General features: G+C 38.8%; 1 protein-coding gene and 1 non-coding gene across 22 annotated transcripts in view; one reads left to right on the top strand and one right to left on the bottom strand.

Annotated features, from left to right (window-relative positions):
* The window catches only part of DLG2 (discs large MAGUK scaffold protein 2), a 2196962-nt gene that overhangs the window by 85876 nt on the left and 2090425 nt on the right, over positions 1–20661 (bottom strand). The gene's annotated exons all lie outside the window — the stretch shown is intronic.
* On the top strand, positions 4388–4494 carry LOC136321611 (U6 spliceosomal RNA). Its single transcript, XR_010728757.1, has one exon. It is a non-coding gene; the product is annotated as a U6 spliceosomal RNA (small nuclear RNA).

Raw genomic sequence — 20661 nt, 5'->3', positions numbered from 1 at the left:
CTTGGCTGGTTAATTCAGTTGGTTAGAATATGGTCTTGATATGCCAAGGTTATGGGTTCAATTCCCAGTCAGGGCACATACAAGAATCAACCAAAAAATGCATAAATAAGTGAAAAATAAATCAATGTTTCTCTCTCTCTCTCTCTCCCTGAGACACTGAGGACAAGGACCTTACATAGGAATGACAGATCAGTGTGCTAAAAAGGAGCCTTGAGTTTCTTAACAAATTTGTATACTGCCCTATTAGCCCTGAACTGCCTGCAATGATGCTTTGTATGTACATAGACAGAAAGCAACTTCTTAAGTCATTGTTATTTTGTGCTTTTTATTTTTTAAAGATTATTTATTTATTTATTTTAGAGAGGAGAGAGAGAAGTAGGGAGGAGCAGGAAGCATCAAATCCCATATGTGCCTTGACCAGGCAAGCCCAGGGTCATGAACAGGCAACCTCAGCATTCCAGATTGACTCTCTATCCACTGTGCCACCACAGGTCAGGCTTGGGCTTTTTATATGTAACCAAAATTAATTCTTTTTTATATACAATGAAATTAGAAGAAATTGCCAAGTGAGATTATAATGGGAGAAAGGAGAAGATTGGGGACTTAACCTTGGAGAGCAGCTACATTTTAAGAAGTTTAGGACCTGTAGAGTTAAGAGTCAAAGCCAGATTAAAAGTAGAAAATTCATACAAGTTTGTGTGTAAGGATGGGTGGGGAATGGTAGTACAAGTACTACCAAGCCTGAAATATCTGTTTGTAAAATAAAAGAACAAAATGCTATGGTGGCTCCACTGAAAACCAGGGTGTTGAGGCCACTTCTAGAGGACTGGGTTATAAAAGGCTAATTTCTGCTCCTAACTTTTCAACCATTTATTTAATGTCATCTTCCCTGGTGTAGAATAATCAGGAATGGAAGGAATGTCCATGGAAGGCAACATCAAGGCTGGGGAACAAAGTGTTCTATCACAACTAACACAAGTTCTTTGATTGGAGCTATACTTGAGAATAAGTTTACCTTAAGTCATTCTATTGCCCTGTGCTAGGCATCATAAGTGAATGCCCCTGCTCTGTTCTAGCAAACGTCACATGAAGTCCACAATCTGCCTATCAGTGATTGCCAGGGGATAGCAGTGAGGAGCTGTTGCCTGGCTTCCATCTCCTGTGCTCTATCTGTGGCTCTGCATCCCATGGTTCTTCAGACCCAAGCACTGGAAGCCAACTGTAAAGAAACTTCATAAGTTCTTCAGACAACAGGAAATTTTAGTTTTCCTCCAAGATCGTAAGCCCTATTATTTGTAATGTAGCTTAGTAGTAAGCAAGGGTTTCCTAGATGCTCAAGTTTGTTGGTTAATTATTTTCATGAAGAATACACTGTGCTGACAGCTAACAAAGCACCTTTACATATGTTATTTAGTCCTCATGAGAGCACCATGGAACAGCAATTTTATTCCCTTTGATTTGATCCAGATAAGATGATAAAGAGAAAATAGAAGATGAAGATGATGATAAAAATAGCTGTTATTTACTGAATTAGTACAAGGTAGAGTGTAGAAAATGTAACAATTTATTTTATAAGATTCATAGTAACCCTGCAAAGTTGGATTCAGTAGTCCCATTTATAGATAAGAAAACTGAGATTCTAATAGTTGAAGTGACTTTAAAGGTCACATCACTAGAAACTGGTTGAGTCAATATTCAAACTAATGTCATCTGGCCCCAAATTCTTGACCCTGTTCTCTATATCACAATGAACATGACACTCAGGAGCATTTCTGGTGCACTGAGACTCATTCCTTAACAACATCTTTTTCCCCCACATAAATGTCCTAACTGACTATGTGATGCCCGAAGAATCAGATTAGATACTCTTATCTATGTTGGGGAACTTAGATCATAAAGAAACTAGTTTAGACATTCAGTTCATTGAGATCCCTGAAGGAAGCCTAAGCTAGTAATACAAGGCTACAATTGGCGATCACTATTAAGACTTTTGTTTGAATAATGAAAAGAATGTTTAAAGGGTAGGGCAAATAATGGGACTTAATTAGTTTATTTTTATTACTGTGCCAGTAGAATTACTTTACATTGTTTCTATGCAAATGGATGCATAAGTTAGTACAATCTGTGCTTTCAGTATATTGAAAGAATAAATAAGGACAAAAGAACAGCTCGGTGAGGTTTAAGTAGGTTTTCCCTCTCCTCCTAAATCTTTGGCGTTCTTTTGTTTTTTAAATTCTAATTAGAAATCAAGGATAAACTAGTACAGACCAAATCTGTCTAGCAAACTCTAGTTATTCACATTTCTTGTGCATCTTACTAATCAGTATTGGGTTTCTAGAATTCCGGTAGTAGGCTGTTCTTTCCACATGGGGAGTAGGCAGTAACATTTTCTCCCCAATTCTTTACTACTGGGTTTAAGTTTGAAACTTTTAAATTAAATGCTGTTTGATCTTTTTCTTACTGAAGTTGTAAAAATTAAAAAAAAAATCAAAAGGAGTTTAGGATGTTTCTGGTAGTTTCCCAATACAGTCATGTAAAGTATTTATATTAACATAGCTGTGAGGACTTCGAAAACTCTTGTTTCACCTTACCTGCTCCTAGAGTTGCAGAAGAAATTCTAAAATACAACCTTCTACAACACTTGATGAGGAGACTGGGGAATAACTATCATATTAAGAGCTAGGTTTATTTAGCGGCTGCTATGTGTTGGGTCTCTGCTAACCAGTTCATAGCCATTATTCTGAGTTTCACAAGGATCCTACAAGGGAATAGGTTTTATTATCATCATTGTTTATAGATGAGGAAATTAAAGTGTAGAAAGGCTGTCCCACTTGAGTCAAGACCCATCTGATCAAAAATGACAGCTTATCTTACAGAGTTGTTGAGAGGATGAAATGAGCTGGTTTACCAAGTGCTTGGCATGCTGCAGGGTTGTTGCTTAAATAATACTCATCTTATCTTGATATCCCTTTCAATATTAGTCTCAAGCATTGCACTTTCTCCTTAGCATTTCTTTTTTCAGAGATAGAGAGTCAGAGAGGGGGATAGATAGGGACAGACAGACAGGAATGGAGATGAGAAGCATCAATCATTAGTTTTTTATTGCGACACCTTAGTTGCTCATTGATTGCTTTCTCATATGTGCTTGGACTGTGGGGCTACAGCAGACTGAGTAACCCCTTGCTCAAACCAGATGAGCCCATGCTCAAGCTGGCGATCTCGGGGTCTTGAACCTGGGTCCTCCACATCCCAGTCCGATGCTCTATCCACTGCGCCACTGCCTGGTCAGGCAGCATTTGGGCTCTTGAAACACTTCTGAGAGAAAACTGAGTGACAAAATTCACTGTTTTGAAATGTATGAAACAGCAGATAATTTGGTCTACTGGCCAGAATTTGTTGATTGTTCATCATGGACCTGTTCCAAGCATATTCTTGGAAATTAGTAAAATAATCCCAATTATTTGAACTTTTTGGGGTTTCTGGTGATAAAATCATTGGCAGATATGTCTATGTTGGGTAAATTTACAATGTCTGTCTATGACAAGGTAAGGTGTTAGTTGGTGATTCTTTTATTTTTTAAATTCTACCCAGTAATTTATTTCAGCAAACAATAAATGAAAGTCAATAGATAAAAATTGTTAATATTCACAAACCTTCTGAGGCACCACAGATAGAAATAGAATGGCGTGTATAGGAATGGGGTTCAGAAGCCCTAAGCCTTGTTTGCAGTTCTCTCCCTGACCAGCTGGGTGGCCTTGCTCAAGCCACCTCTCCTTCATGGCTTCTCAAGGTGTCACTTTGTACTCCAGGATCCACGTTCCCTTTTTCCTTTAACCTGACATGATGACCCAAGACTGGTTGGTGGCGATTTCACTATTTGGCAGGTAAAGTTAGGGACAGAAAGGAAGGAAACCTGGATACTTTGCTTTTGGACCTTACTGAGGGCCTTAACCTCCCACTTTGATGAAAAAATCTTTTTAAAAAGTAGGTGGAAGGTCATTTGCATTCATTGTCAGTGGGCTATCTACTTGTTTTGAGAAGACTGATGATCTTCACATAGGGGTTAAGTGAGATAGCTCCATTTCTCATAGCATCTCACAATGCCTTCTCCTTTATCATCACCATGTTATCATGATGGCCAAGACAAAAGGTGACTGGCCACAAACAATTTCTTCTCTTCTGAACTATCTGGATCAAGGAAAGGGACCTGACTAAATATCTTTTAGTCAGGGTCTACAAGGAATTTTATTTCACGTTACTTCTGTACCCCATACATACACTAATTAAGGAATTTACATAACTGCATTGTTACTGTGCAATTATCAGTCTCCCCCATTGGCCTGGGAGGTCCTGGAGGGCAGAGACCCATGTTAAAATTATGATATCAGTGCTCACTTCAGCAGCACATATACTAAAATCGGAACGATACAGAGAAGATTAGCATGGCCCCTATGCAAGGATGACATGCAAATTCGTGAAGCGTTCCATATTTAAAAAAAAAAAAAGATTATGGTATCACCAGGGACTAGCAGAGTTCCTAGCACAAATCTCTTGTAGAATAAATGAACCATTTTTGAACTATTATTTGATCTTGAGACTACAAATCCAGAGGTCACCTTCAGTAGCTGGTTCCATCAGAGTTTATATTACTATGACTGTGCTGAGGAATTAATTCAGATTGTAATCTGAAGCCTTCTAACTGCATCCTTAACTCACCTTTCAAGCTGGTTACTCAGCAAGTGGACCAAAAACATTCCATCTCCTCTTCTCCCTACCTCAGTTTTGGAGTTATATAAAACATTTTGGTTGGTGTCCAGAAAACGGGAGAAAAAGGCAGACAGTATAATACTCCAGGATCTTTAAGAAGTCCTTGTGCAATTTTAATATTCAGTAACTTCAGTTAAGAATATGAGAGGTGCAACCAATAAATCCTACTTAAAAGCAAACTGAATTTTCCAGAATTGGTAGGAATTTCTGTTTGAGCACTTCGTGGCACATTTCCCAGAGTTTTCTCTGTCAGTGAATAACTATGAAATGCTGGATTAAAAAATATTTATTTCCCAGGCACTTCAGAGTCTCTTCAGAAAAGAGATATAATCATTTGCATTGTTAATATACAAGAAGGGCATATGATGTGTACCTGTTTCACAAACCTGATTTAGGAGAGTACATTTTAGAAAACACTGGTTTAATTCAACTTGGACAAAATACTGGTTTAGTTTAACTGGGACATTTCATAGGTATGAGTACCACTGAATGGTTTACCAGGTAAGGAGACCTATTCAAAGATTCAAATATATTATTTAGTATAAAGCCAGGACTGAATTTCAAGTGGTCTGGTTTCCAGTCCGGAATAGAGTGCCTATTTCCTATGCCATATTGTAGACCACTACTGGCCAATGAGAGAGCAACATCATTCTTCCTGCTCCATAAACCCGTTTATCTATATGCCATATAGAGCACATATGTATGTATGGATGTGTGTCTGTGTGTGTGTATGTGTATTTGCAACTTATTTTATGTATGGTAGAGCTTATATAAGATTAAATAAAATACAGTATGCAAATTTCTGCAAAGAATGCCTAAGCAACTAGTAAATGCCATTATTACCACCACTATAACATAAATCTGTTTTACTGTTGTGCTAATACTTGGCTATTTACTTTATCTTAACTCCTTCTCAAGGGCTAGTGCTTTTTGACCAGGAAGAGCAAATCCAATTGAAAATTATTACCTCCTATAAATGGAAACAGGAAGACATAAACAGGAAGGAGCCATCTGATTCCTAAGTTTTAGGTGACTCATTGTGAGCCTGGAGTAAATAGGTATTACAAAACTCAACATGTACAACCTCTTCAGCGAGACACAAAAATGAGTCACATCTAAGTGGATTCCAAAGTTGAATATTTACTTGACTTCACCAAGTCATTGGTTTTCTCAGCACTGGCCCCATGTACTTAAAGCTAAAATTTTTACAAAAGTCCTTTTTAACCTTCCGTTTGAGACCATTTATTTTTTTCAAAAGCAGCAAAGTAAAAAGAACATTGGAGAAAGAGAAGACTGGGGACCTGGTTTAGTTGCCACCGTGTATTAATGGGAAGATTTTGATACTTCTGTGCTTTTATTTTCTTTTTCTTTCTTTCTTTTTTTAATTGAGAAGAGGGGAGATAGTGAGACAGACTTCGCATGTGCCCCAACCAGTATGCAATTGGCAACCACCGTCTGGGGCCAATGCTCAAATTAACCAAGCTATCCTCAGCACCTGGGGCTGATACTCAAATCAATTGAGCCACTGGCTGCAAGAGGGTTAGAGAGAAAGAAGGGGGAGAGAGATGGAGAGAAAGATGGGAAGAGAGATGAGGAGAGGGAGGGGAAGAGAAGCAGATGGTCGAGTCTCATGTGTGACCTGACTGAGGATTGAACCTGGGACATCCGCACACTGGGCTGATGCTCTATTCACTGAGCCAACCGGCAAGAACGTCTTTATTTTCTCATCAATAAAATGTGATTTTACCCAAAGAACCTTAAATACCTCTATGTGTTCAGTATTTTGTTTTTGAGGTGCTGGGGTACTGGGCATAAGAGGATAAGTAAGGCAGAGTTTAATGCGAAGTCAAAAAAGTAAATTGATGATCAGAGGAAGTAAGAGGTTTAAGCAGAAGAGCTGCTTTGATCATCCTCTCCCTTCATATTTCCTTTATTTATCTATTTGAAAGTCAAACCAGAAAGAGTTAAATTCCTTGCCACTGTCACAAAAAAATAATGTTGATTTTCACACATCTCAGTTTCAAGTATGATCATCAGACTCCTTCAAAGATCTGAAATATGGGCTTCTCTTTCTTTGAGCAGTTAGCATTCCTAAAAGGTCATTGATAAATTCTTTTTTTAAAAAAATCTATTTTAAGTAGAGTAAGACAGGTTGTTAGCGAAAGATTTCTACTCCCTGTTTTTAGTTCTGAATTTGATTTGTTTAAAGAATGAGGTACATCTAAATTCTTCCAACAGTCCCCAAAGGCCATAATAAATCACAGGGCTATTTCTTTCTGACAACTTATGTCAGAAATCTTATGAGAGGGTACGTGGCAGGAGGAACAGTACAGAAAAAAGGAAAGAGTGCAGATTAGGAAGCCAATAAAAATCTAATTACAGTGGGCACCTTACTGAGTGTTTGCTATATGCCAGGTTCATTACATAGAACCTCATTTTAACCACTCGACACTTCTATGCCCATTTTATATGTGAGGAGACTGAAGAGCAGAATGGTGAAGTGACCTGCCTAGGCCACATAACAAGAGACCCTGGATGAGATGCTGATCTGGGATGCAGTCTTTGTGAGATGATTTTTCCAGGGTACAGTGTAAAGTAGGGGCCAGGAAGGGTCAAACCCAGGGATACTTCCCTTCAGCCTTAGGAACTAGGAAGAGGGAAGAGAGGATGGGGATTTGAGGTGAATAGAGAGAACATCCCCTCAAAGAGGAGAGGAGGTTGGCTAACAAAGTGGGATGTCGGGAGATCTCTGCTAAGTTAGACGACCATGGAAGGGTGTGGCCACGTCAGTCAGAAAAATACAAGCTGTCTGGAAAATTCTTCAAGCTGCAGGAGAGCAGAACCATCTGTTTAAACAGGACAGCTCAATGCAAATAGCATCCTCAGGATATGTTAAATAAGATCCAGACATTCAAACCACATTTCCCTATGAAAGCAGAAAATGAGGTGAACTTATTTTCCCTTACCTAAAAAAAGGGAAGTTAAATCTATGCCTGGTCACTTGATATAGCCTTTTGTTCAGGCACTTAATATAGTGTCTGAATCATGGTAACTGCTTAGTACTAATTGCTTCTATTATTCTGAAGGCCTGTTGCTATCAAGCACACTGGACATGGGTCCCATCAGACTAGCACCTTAGTGTGCACTTCCTCTAACCCATTTTACAAAATTCCATTGGGGAGCATAAGAAGTTTATACCCATGGGGCACAGGTAAAACTCTCAGACCCACTGTTTATGAACCTATAAAAACTCCTATTAATTCCCAGAATGCCTGTTTAATGGCTATGCAAATGTGAAAGAAGGCCGATACTGTTATTAGTCTTACTACTTATTGCTATCTTTAGACTACTCAAAAAAACATATTCTCATTAAACACACTTTAATGGTTTAGGTAAATTTACTTAATCATTTTATTCTGACAAAATTCTGCCAATAGGTAAACCTATGCTTAGGTTAAATGGCAGATGGGTTATTATAATTAAATTTATTATGTTAAGTTATAGTCTATTTTGTTGGTTTTTAAGTAAATTAAATTTGTTTTTGTTTGTTCAATTACTTTAAGTAATTTTGTCAATAAATATTTATTAAGCCCAGTTAACCATGTAAGAGGTCATAGAGTAATATGTTAAGAACATTAGAGTTTGAAAAGAAAAAAAGTCTGGTCTGCATTCTACCTCCTCCACTTGTGAACGGTCAAACCCCCATCTCCAGCAGGGGTTATCCAGCTCTGTTAAAAAATAACCTTGACCAATCTGTGTACCATTTTGAGACTTCTTTTCCTCATTTTTTTTTTTTTTTGTATTTTTCCGAAGCTAGAAACGGGGAGAGACAGTCAGACTCCCGCAGGTGCCCTACTGGGATCCACCCGGCACGCCCACCAGGGGGCGACGCTCTGCCCCTCCGGGGCGTTGCTCTGTTGCGACCAGAGCCACTCTAGCGCCTGGGGCAGAGGCCAAGGAGCCATCCCCAGCGCCCCGGCCATCTTTGCTCCAATGGAGCCTTGGCTGCAGGAGGGGAAGAGAGAGACAGAGAGGAAGGAGAAGGGGAGGGGTGGAGAAGCAGATGGGCGCTTCTCCTGTGTGCCCTGGCCAGGAACCGAACTCGGGACTTCTGCACGCCAGGCCGACGCTCTACCACTGAGCCAACCGGCCAGGGCCCTTTCCCTCACTTTTGAAACAGAAATTACACTACCCACTCTGACTGCATAGGGAAATTGGTGAGACTTAAATAAAAAAAATTGGCCTCGCCAATGTAAGGTATGGTTATTTGACAAAAGAGAAGTTTGCATGTTGCATTAATAAACTAGAATGATGGCTTAATATATAGTGAAAAATATTACTAATAAGTGGACTAAGGCTGTTTGTTGCATTCTCTTTCCACAGAAAATTTAAAGTCAAAAGCTGATTTTAGTCAGAAGGATGATAGAGATTGGTATGAGATCTGGATTTCATTGGTCAGTATGATTGCTTGATGTGTTATCTTCATTTATCAAGTAACCATTTAAAAAATATACATAACAATGGAAAGAAATGGCCACAATATAATGGTATATAAATAAAAGGAATAGGTGGAACTCTATAGCATTGATACTAATTTTGTTTCACATATATATATAAAGATGCAAAGTGTTTACACCAAGAACAAATACTTCCTTTTGAATGGTAGAATTATGAGTGAGCTTTATCTTTGTCTCTATATTTTTCTCTACTTCCCAAACTTTTTACAGTTATTTTTTTATTTTTTTGTATTTTTCTGAAGCTGGAAACGGGGAGAGACAGACAGACTCCCGCTTGCGCCCAACCGGGATCCACCCGGCACGCCCACCAGGGGGCGATGCTCTGCCCCTCCTGGGCGTCGCTCTGTCGCGACCAGAGCCACTCTAGCGCCTGGGGCAGAGGCCAAGGAGCCATCCCCAGCACCCGGGCCATCTTTGCTCCAATGGAGCCTCGCTGCGGGAGGGGAAGAGAGAGACAGAGAGGAAGGAGAGGGGGAGGGGTGGAGAAGCAGATGGGCGCCTCTCCTGTGTGCCCTGGCCGGAAATCGAACCCGGGACTTCTGCACGCCAGGCCGACGCTCTACCACTGAGCCAACCGGCCAAGGCCTACAGTTATTTTTAAATGTAAAAAAAATTCTTATTTTGAATAGAAAATCCTAGAAACTTTACTCCAACTTAATGTAAGGTACTCTCCTTGTATATTTTTGTTAATATTTGAAATGCATGGATGCTTTGAGCTTGAGATAATTTATTATGGACAAGTTCCTTAGGGTAAGGGTAAGTAGAAACTGGGGAATATGAGGAGGTAAGATAGAGGTAAAGATCACGTGTGTGAGTTGGTGACAGGGGACATGGCATGGCCATCTGTATAACTCAAGAATTTACTGCCCTGGCCGGTTGGCTCAGTGGTAGAGCGTTGGCCTGGCATGCAGGGGTCCTGGGTTCGATTCCCGGCCAGGGCACACAGGAGAAGCGCCCATCTGCTTGTCCACCCCTCCCCCTCTCCTTCCTCTCTGTCTCTCTCTTCCCCTCCCGCAGCCAAGGCTCCATTGGAGCAAAGATGGCCAGGGTGCTGGGGATGGCTCCTTGGCCTCTGCCCCAGGCGCTAGAGTGGCTCTGGTCGCAACAGAGCGACGCCCAGGAGGGGCAGAGCGTCGCCCCCTGGTGGGCGTGCCGGGTGGATCCCGATCGGGCTCATGCGGGAGTCTGACTGTCTCTCCCCATTTCCAGCTTCAGAAAAAAAAAAAAGAATTTACTGAAGATGGCTGGAAATTGACAGAATATTCCAAGCCCACCAGAATCAAATAAATCTCTTACCAGACAAAAAAATGCAGGAGTTTCTAAGAAGAAAGATATCAGACAGGTAACAGACCTACCTCTTTTTTTTTTTTTTTTTTTTTTTTGTATTTTTCTGAAGTTGGAAACAGGGAGGCAGTCAGACCCCCGCATGCGCCCCACGGGGATCCACCTGGCATGCTCACCAGGGGGTGATGCTCTGCCCATTTGGGGCATTGCTCTGCTGTAACCAGAGCCATTCTAGCACCTGAGGCAGAGGCCATGGACCCATCCTCAGCGCCTGGGCCAACTTTGCTCCAATGGAGCCTTGGCTGCGTGAGGGGAAGAGAGAGACAGAGAGAAAGGAGACGGGGAGGGATGGAGAAGCAGATGGGCACTTCTCCTGTGTGCCCTGGCCAGGAATCGAACCCGGGACTCCTGCATGCCAGGCCAACGCTCTACCACTGAGCCAACCGGCCAGGGCCCAGACCTACCTCTTTTGACTCAAGGCATTTGAATAGCCAGCTCAGAACCCCAGAAAGCTGTATGAGCAATAAGGGTGTTAGCCGACCTGAAATCAGAGGGTCTATAGAGAATGCCAACCAAGCCCATGCTCAGTCACTGGAGAAATGGTTTCTACAATGCATGATGTCAGCCACGCCGCTCCTGCTGGAGCACCTGCTGTTGTGGGGAGCAGCTCACTACCTAGTGAGGCACCTCAGCTCTTTGTCGATGGGCCTCATGGATAAATAATTTTTCCTTACTATGACTTAATTCCTTAACTGTAGTAGCAGAGACTGTGTTCATCCTCTCTTCTGCATGATAGTCATTTAAATACTTAATGACAGTGATACTAAGAACTTGAACCTGACTCTTCTGATTTCAAAAGATTGCATTAGACCATCACTTTGTAGCATCATTAGGGCTTCCAAGTTTATTGAAATTATTCTGCCAGATTAAATGTTTCATGTGCCACTACTTCTTTAATAGCTTCCTATGATTTGAAAATGGTATGCTCTTTTACTTCTGTTTCCTAAATAATTGATTTGTTAGTTTAACCTAATTAACAAGTCTTTTTTGTTTGTTTACTTTAGGGGTGATAAATATGCCATCAAATTATTAGAACCAACTTATGATCATAATTATGTACATGTAATTTAAGTATAAAATGATTATGAAAAAGCAATTTAAAAATAATGATTACAAATATATGGGGATGGAAAGTGGTTTGACTTTGGGTGGTGAACACACAACGCAATATAAAAGATCACATGCTATAGAGATGATACCTGATACTTATGTGATCGTATGGACCAATGACACCCATTAATTTAATTTCTAAATATATTAAAATAATTAAAAATAATAAAAATGATTACTTCAATAGGAGTTAGATTTATGTTTTAGGCATTTCTTAGGTATGTAAGTGATCAAATTATTATGACTACAAGAGATGTGGCTATAAGTATAACACTAGTTCATCAGGAGAGGAACATAGCTGCATATTGGGCATAAATGTAATTCAGGAACAGTATAGAACCACTTTCTCATCTTGAAGTCTGTTTACTACTAAAGCAGCTCTGATGAATAACACAACCATTCTCTTATAGAACAGACTGACAACATCCTGCTTCACACCACAAAAAACACAAAAATCAGTATCTTCATTCACAGAAGCATAAACTTGAAAATTGAGGAAAATAACATGCAATACAGGTAAACTTTTCTTTTGAGAAAAACAGATAATTCTCAGTAAGTAGGCATTTCATTATTTATTGATTTTGTATCTTCTCTCATTTCAACATGTTGAAACAAGCTCCACGTAGGAACCCTTTGTTTGCAATGAGCAAACATGTCACTGGGTGAATTTTAATGGACACCAGATAAAAGTTGTCCCTCAGTAGAAGATAATTGTATGTACAGGTTCATCCCTAGAGAAACATAATTAACTGTACCACAGTGATTGAAAGTTGTATAGCAGGGAGGGAGACACATAAGATTTTAATATAGGTAGATTTGACTTGAATTTTAGCTCTATATCTTACTGGGTTTATAAACATTTGAGTCTCAAGTTCTTCACATGTAAAAAAAGTGTTAACGCCAACTCAAGTGGTTTTTTTTTTAATTTTTTTAAAATTTATTTATTCATTTTAGAGAGGAGAGAGAGAGGGGGAGAGAGAGAGAGAGAGAGAGAGAGAGAAGGGAGGAGGAGCTGGAAGCATCAACTCCCATATGTGCCTTGACCAGGCAAGTCCAGGGTTTCGAACCCGTGACCTCAGCATTTCCAGGTCAACGCTTTATCCACTGCACCACCACAGGTTAGGCAAGTGGTTTTTGTAGTGACCAAATGGGTTAATATATAAAAACATTTATCGGAGCCTGGCGTATGTTAGAAATGTTTATTTTTTACTTTAAACTTTTCAACTAAACCAAGAAAAGGTAACTCACTCTCCCCCTTTCACCCCATTTTGTTGCAGGCATGAATCTGTGAAATTAGAGATGGAGGAAGATGAGAGTCCTTTGAAGTCAAAAGTGAAGCTCAAATGGCAGTATCTCTATTTTGCAGATAGAGCTGCTGTTATCATCATGTATTGATTTATAAAATCATTTGGACATATTTTAAGCAATTTAAATTCTCTTTGCAGGTGATATAAAACTGTTTGAAAGATATTCCTGTTGATGGAGGCACTAAACTTATTTCAAGTATATTTGATAAGTACAAATATTGCCTACAAAAATTTTTATGTATATATTTTTTTAACTTAGAAATTAAATTTAATAGGGTGACATTGATCAATAAGAGTACATAGATTTCTGGTGAACATCTCTATAGCATTTCAACAGCTGATTACGGTGTGTGCCAATCACTCAAAGTCAAATTATTTTCCATCACTGTATATTTTTCCCTCTTTACTCCCCACACCCACAAAAAATTTTAATGTGGGAAATAAATGCATAAGGTATCTAACAGCCATATTCTGACTTAAAACAATAAAAAAAAACCTTTAAAAATTTTTATTTACTGTGATCTGATAGTTTTCCCTTAACAAGCAGAATAACCAAGGTTCTTTATTCACTTCACCTTGAACTGCTGCCTCTGTCATAACACCCACCAAATAAATAGAACTGCTGTCTTCAAGAACACAGACTTGGCTATGCTCCAGGAATTGGGAGATTGCTTTTGGCTCCAGCCACATGATACAGATCCTAGATTAACACAGATAAAAAGTAGATGTCATGTCCTTAGCCACGTGACACTCATGAAGCTCTTGACAAAACCATGGAAATTCTGATAAGACAGTACAGAAATCACAATATATCTGTACAACCATTGTGCTTGCCAGAAATAAAATAACATTTACAAAAGAAGTAAAGCTTCCACCTGATGGGTGATGGTGCAGTGGTTAGAGTGTCGACCTGGGATACTGAGGTCCCAGGTTCAAAACCCTGAGGTCGCCAGCTTGAGTGTGGGCTCATCTGGCTTGAGGGCAGGCTCACCAGTTTGAGCATGTGATCATCAACATCATCCCATAAGGTCACTGGCTTGAGCCCAAGGTCACTGGCTTGAGCAAAGGAGGATCAAGGCACGTAGGTGAAGCAATCAATGAACAACTAAAAGTGCTGCAAATATGAGTTGATGATTCTCATTTCTCTCCCTTCCTGTCTCTCTCTCATGCCCAAAAAAAAAAAAAAAAAAAGAAGTAAAGCTTCCAACTAATTTGCATATTCCAAGACTTGATTGAGTGCATACAGTTGGCTGAACCTAAATTACATCTGAGAGACTAGAGACTTGGCATATGCAAGGGCATATGCGATATGTACTGTGCAGCTTTCAGCTTTAAAAATATAAAAAGGGGCTTCATTTCCATGCAAGATGGACGGAATAACAGAAATCAGATTTTACCTCCTGACTCAAACAGCAAAAGGGGTATAAAGGCAGTAAAGAACAGAGATTCTTAGGAGATGGGGAAAAAATGAGGTAAGCCCTATAATTGCCCCTAATTACTGCCTTGAGAGTTTCCAGGTCACCAGTCAAAAAGAAAGTCTACGGGAGGAGGTTGGAAGACTCCATCAGTTGAAGGAATAGAACTGAGAATCTGAGATCATCATGGTTAGAGTTTGCCAGCCAGGGAATCAGAGAAAAGAGAACTACACAGAAAGAAAAGTCCTGGAGATATGCAGGGAGCCACCCTTGAATATTTAGCAGAGTGTTGATCAATCAACCCATGAATATATGAGGAAACTACCAAAGTCTAGGGAAAAAAACCCATTTGAATGGCTAAAGAGATCAGCATTTGGCAACTATAAAGGTCTGGGAACAGTGCCGCCTCTCTTCAGCCAAACCAGAAAACCTCGCCATTCCACGGGACTCCAAGAAGCACACTCAGAAGGGTCTTGCCTCACTAGTGGGACATAATTGACACTACGTTGTTCACTCTCACCTAAAAACCTTAAAAGCAGACTTAAAAGAATTAAATAGTTGAACTACATCCCAGAACACAGTTCAATATTTACAGCAATAAAAAGTATGTGGCCCCAAAAGGGTAAAAGGCACTATGTCTGGTATCTAGTCAAAGATGACCAAAAATACAAAGAAGTATGAAAATATGACCCACACTGAGGAAAAAAAATAATTCATCAAAACCAACCCAGAACTGACACAAATGAGAGAAATAACAGAAGAGAACGTTAAAGCAGTCCCTATAATTCTATTCCAGGTAGTCAAAAGTTAGGGACATGAAACATATTTTTTAAAAGATTAAAACTTCCAAAGATGAAAACAACAATGTGTGAGATGAAAAATAGACTGGATATCATTAACAGTAGATTAGACACTGAGAAGAAGAGGTTAATGAACATGAGTATGTAGCAATGGAAACTATCCAAAGGAAACAGAGAGAAAAAAAGATTTGAAAAATGAAAAAAATCAGTGAGCTGTGGGACAATTCCAAGTGGCTTGATGTATGTGTAACTGAAGCCCCTGAAGGAGAGGAGAGGGGGAGGGGAAAAGAATAATATTTGAAGGAATAATGACCACTAATGTTCCAAATTTTATTGGAAACTATAAACCCACAGACCCAAGAAGCTAAATACCCTACAAGCATAAGAAACATGAAAAGAAATACACTAAGATACATTATAATCAAATAGCTTGAAACCAGTAATAAACAGAAAATCTTTATACTGGAAAAGAAAAAGATACATTATACAGACAGAACAAAGAAAATAAGGATGGCAATGAATCTTTCATCAGAAATAATACCAGTAGGAAAACAGTAGAGCAACATCTTTAAAGTATAGCAAGAGTTAACTTAGACTTCAATACATAGAGAAAATACCTTCCCCCAAAAAGACAATATAAAGATATCTTAAAACATAAGAAAGTGGCCCTGGACTGTTGGCTCAGTGCTAAAACATCGGCCCAGCATGTGGATGTCCTGGGTTTGATTATTGGTCAGGGCACACATTAGAGATGACCATCTGCTTCTCAACCCCTCCCCCTCCCATTTCTTTCTCTCTTTCTCTCTTCCTCTCCTGCAGCCATGAATTGATTTGGAGTGAGTTGGCCCTGGGTGCTGAGGATGGCTCCACGGACTTGGCCTCAGGTGCTAAGAAGAGCTTGGTTGCTAAGCAATGGAGCAATACTCCATATAGGCAGAGCATCAGAGGCAGATTTAACTGCAGGTGTACTAGGTACATGCCCTGAGCCCCAACTTCTGAAGGGCCCAGCAAAACCCCAACTTGACACTTTTTTCTAATGACACCAAGTTTTGTTTCATATGTGTAATTTTAACATTAATAGTACATAATATTTATCTATTTATTTATTTAAAAATATGTTTAACATGTATTTTTATTTTCCCCATCTCTCTCTCTCTTTTTTAAGGGGCCTAATATTTTCTTCTGCACCAGGGCCTCAACTGACCTTAATCTGCCTCTGCAGAACATCACCCCCTAATGGGCTTTCTGGGTAGATCCCAGTGGGGGTGTATGCGGGAGTCTGTCTCTGCTTTCCCTCCTTTCATTGAATAAAAAACAAAAACAAAAACAACCTATAAGGAAGCCAAAGAAGTTCATTAGCAGCAGCTGCACACTGTAAGAAACGGTAAAGGAAGTCCACCGGGCAGAAGGAAAATAAAATGGAAGTCTACAACTCCATAAAAGAAGTTCATTGGGAATGGTAAATTCATGCATAGACACTGAAGTTCTTTCTTATCATTAAAACTTCTTTGAAACATAATTTACTGGTCAAACCAAAATATTAACAATGTATCATGGTATTTATATTTTTATATACATAGAAACATAAATATATAAATATACATTTTAAATGTATGACAATACCACAAAAACCAGAAGGAAGAAAATAAAAATATACTTTGTAACATTCTAACACTATCCATGAAGTAATATAATATTATTTAATAGTAATACTAGACTGGGATAAGTTGAAGGTGTATACTATACACACCTAAACAACTACTAAAATAATGACAACAAAAAGAGTTCTTAGCTAATAAGAGATAAGTTAGAGTTAAAACAGTTATTCAATAAACCCCCAAATAAACAGAAAAAGAGGAAAAAAAGAACAAAGAACATACTAAGGTTAATAGATGTAAACCTAATCCTATCAATAATCACATTAAGTTTAAAAGTTCTAAATACCTCAATTAAAAAGTAGAGACTATCAGAGTGGATATAAGAGCAAAATCTAGTTACAGGCTATTTATAAGAAACATACTTTAAATCTAAATCTAAAGATAAAACTAAGTTAAAATTAAAAAGTGGGAAAAGGCATTAATAGGCTAAAACTGGACCAAAAAATGTTGGGGTGGCTCTATTAATATCAGAAAAAGTAAATTTCAGAGCAAGAATATTACCAGCAATTAAAAAAGGCAATTTTATATTGATAAAGGTATAAATCCATAAAAAGGGCCTAACAATCTTAAGTGTCTATGTATATAATAACAGCTTCAAAACACATGAAGAACACTTAAATACTATCTACCAATTTGCTTTAACATTTATAGAACAGTTCACCCATTAGCAGCACCATATATTCTTTTCAAGTACATATGGACTCTTTGACAAGAAAGGCCATAATCTGATTCATAAAACAGTCTCAAGGATATACGTCATAAAAAGAATATTCGTGAATCACGCAAGAGTTAGCAGGAGAACTGGCATTAATCAAGGCCTCTGCCTGGTACCCAAATCTCTGCCTTTTTCCTACTGTGTTTGCCTCCCTGTCCCCTCCGGTGTGTTTTAATTCTTCTCTGACCTGCATGCTCTGGGCTTCTTTCTCTGCCTCAACTGAAACAGCTAGCTGATGCAGTTAATAAGAAATATACTTTAAATCTGAAGATAAAGCTAAGTTAAAATTAAAATTCCACAAAAATTCAAGAATAAGTACTTACTTTGTGACCAACTTAATTAAAGTAATACATTGTGGTCTGCAAAATTCTCACGTAAGACATTTGGGTTTTAGGATAGTAGATATCTTGGAGAAAGAAAAATGTCGTATTTTTTTCTATACATAAAATTCAAGTCTGGAAATGGTTCCAACTTCTAGAAGCTGGTGTAACTATATCATTTTTCTACTTTATGTACTCAGCTTTTCTCACTTGCTATTTGATCTGTGTAAAAATGACCTCTTTCTGACACAGTCCATACCTTAGACCATGTAGTTGTGGCAATTTTATTTCTGGCAAAACTAGCATAATGAATGACATTCAGAAGCAAGCTATGTTCTTGAGGCTGTTCCCAGATTTTGACCAGAAAGAAAAAAAGAAAGATGAAAATAATAGAAATTATGTACAGAACTTTTATTTGTTGTATTGTGTTTTAAAATTTTTTTATAGCCATGTACATTTAAAGATAAAAAAATGATTATTTTACAGGAAATAAAATGACTAAAAAAGAAGATAAGTATGTGCTACTGAAGGAGAAACAGAAGTACAACTTAAATACTTTCACAATGACAATATGCAGAAATCAATGCCTGCTGTTATTTTTGAGTTATCACCTCAGAAAATTTTATTTGCATCATCATATAACTTTATTTGCCAGTTTTTGTTGTCGTTACTAATAGAAATATTTGCAGCATTAGTATACACACATACAATGTAGATGGAATCGGACTCTCCAGATTTTCTTTCTATTGTGCTACCTTTCTTCTATATTCCATGCTGACGGTCACAGGCTGGAACATAACTTTGGATTTATAATTAATTCAACAAACATTTGTTGAGCGCTGCTCTCTGCTGGGCACTGGGGCAAACTGAGATTGATACGGATTCTGTCCACATGAAACTAGAGGCCAGCTCTATAAAGCCCTGCTCTACACACTACCTTTTTTCTCCTCAAGACAGTAGAAATGTAAGCAAGCAAAGAAGTTATGAATAAAAGAAGGCTTTTAAATCTGATCCAATTTATAAAGAAAATACATCTGCAAAACTTACTTCATTGATAGTAACACATTACATTGAATAATAAATTTGTCTCCTCAGTACCACTACACCCCCTCCATACACATTTCAATATTAAAATGCTCACAGTAATTTGCTGTGATCTTACCTGAACCTACACCCTGATTTCTGTGAAACAGCACCTAACCAGAGCCAAGGGAATCAAAAGACTTCCTTTCTTTTTTCTTTTTCTTTCCCTTTCTCTTTCTTTTTCTTTCTCTCCTTCCTTCCCTCCATCTACCTTTACCTGCCTCCCTCCCTCTATTTTTTCCTATTTCATTTCAGGATCACAGTGAACAGCAGATAATCTTTCTCTTGTGGCTAGAAGTTTAAAAGGCATACTTGGGAACTTTGAGGGGCAAGTTCCCTAATTCATGGAGAAATCTGTCCATAGAGAAATCAAACATCCAAGTGGAGAGAAGCAAAGATGGGGAGGCTGAGGGAGTGTGATGACACTCACACGCCTGCCTGGCTGCAGCTCCGAGACATAGCTCTACTCCTGCCCCTCACTCCAGTCTATAAGACACATACATCACCTCAGTTTGTTGAACATTTTTTTAAATTACTTGCAAACAAAACCAGTGCATTGTGACAGTCCAGCTGGGGATGGTTGCCCTAAACCGAAGAATCCTCCCCTCATTGTCAGCACAGATGAGAGAATAAAAACAGAAATTTATACTGTTAATCAGTAAGTTTAATAATAATTTGATAAGCAAGATGCTCTGGCACTACCCCTAAGTACATGTCAAAAGGAAGTAATATTATTTAAGCTCAAAAAGTACATCATTGCAAGAAGACACAGAGCTCCCTTAAATTTGAATTATGATGTTCTTTTATCAGATAATATTGACTTGCTTTATTACCACAGTATAATTGTAAAATAAGTATAATTGTAAAGAGAAACTTTATTGTATCTTCTAGCAAACCCTGTCCCTAATTCAAATGGAAATGAAGAAGGTCCTATGCAAAGTTTTGAAATGATATGAAGTTGAAGCTGGGCTCTGCCTCCGTGTAAACGGCCAGACTCCACGATTCAGAACCAGAGGAGCTCCAAGGAAACAGCTGCTGTTCTTCTGTATGAGCCCCTTTTAATGATCACAGTCTGACCTTGCCCAAGGCCACAAATGCCAAATAAAATCCCAAGAGAATAGCAAATAAAACTAGGTTTAGGGACTATTAATACTAGTTCCACCATATTACCTTCCTCTTCTCATCTTGATGTGCTTGGATTTGGCATTCTGATTTTGGATCCCTCACCCTGGCAACCACATAGATTTCTCCCTCTGGTAATTGTGCTTTGGTTCCAAGGCTGTCCAGGGCCAAGTGATCAGAATATGACCTAGAGAGACCATGGAATTGTCTGATTTGAGGATGAGGATCTGACGGCCAAAATCAACTCAAATCTGTGTACATTTTTCAAATGCCTACCAGGTGCCAGTCATGGTGCTTGGCATTGGGAATGCAATAATAGGTTAAGACACTGTCACTGCCTTCAAGATTCTCGCAAGAAAGGGAGAAAGGCCCAAGGCTCACTGTAGAAATCACAGGCTGCGTCATAGCTACCATTCATCCCTGTGTCTGCCCACTTCCCACCCAGCAATATAATTGATGGATTGGTTGCATTTGTTGGATTTGTAAACCTGCCAGAGGCTTTA

This window comes from Saccopteryx bilineata, chromosome 1, assembly GCF_036850765.1.
Source record: "Saccopteryx bilineata isolate mSacBil1 chromosome 1, mSacBil1_pri_phased_curated, whole genome shotgun sequence".
In the NCBI taxonomy this organism is placed as follows: domain Eukaryota; kingdom Metazoa; phylum Chordata; class Mammalia; order Chiroptera; family Emballonuridae; genus Saccopteryx; species Saccopteryx bilineata.
Note: the sequence above shows the minus strand (reverse complement) of the source record. Positions and strands in the feature narration are given on the sequence as shown.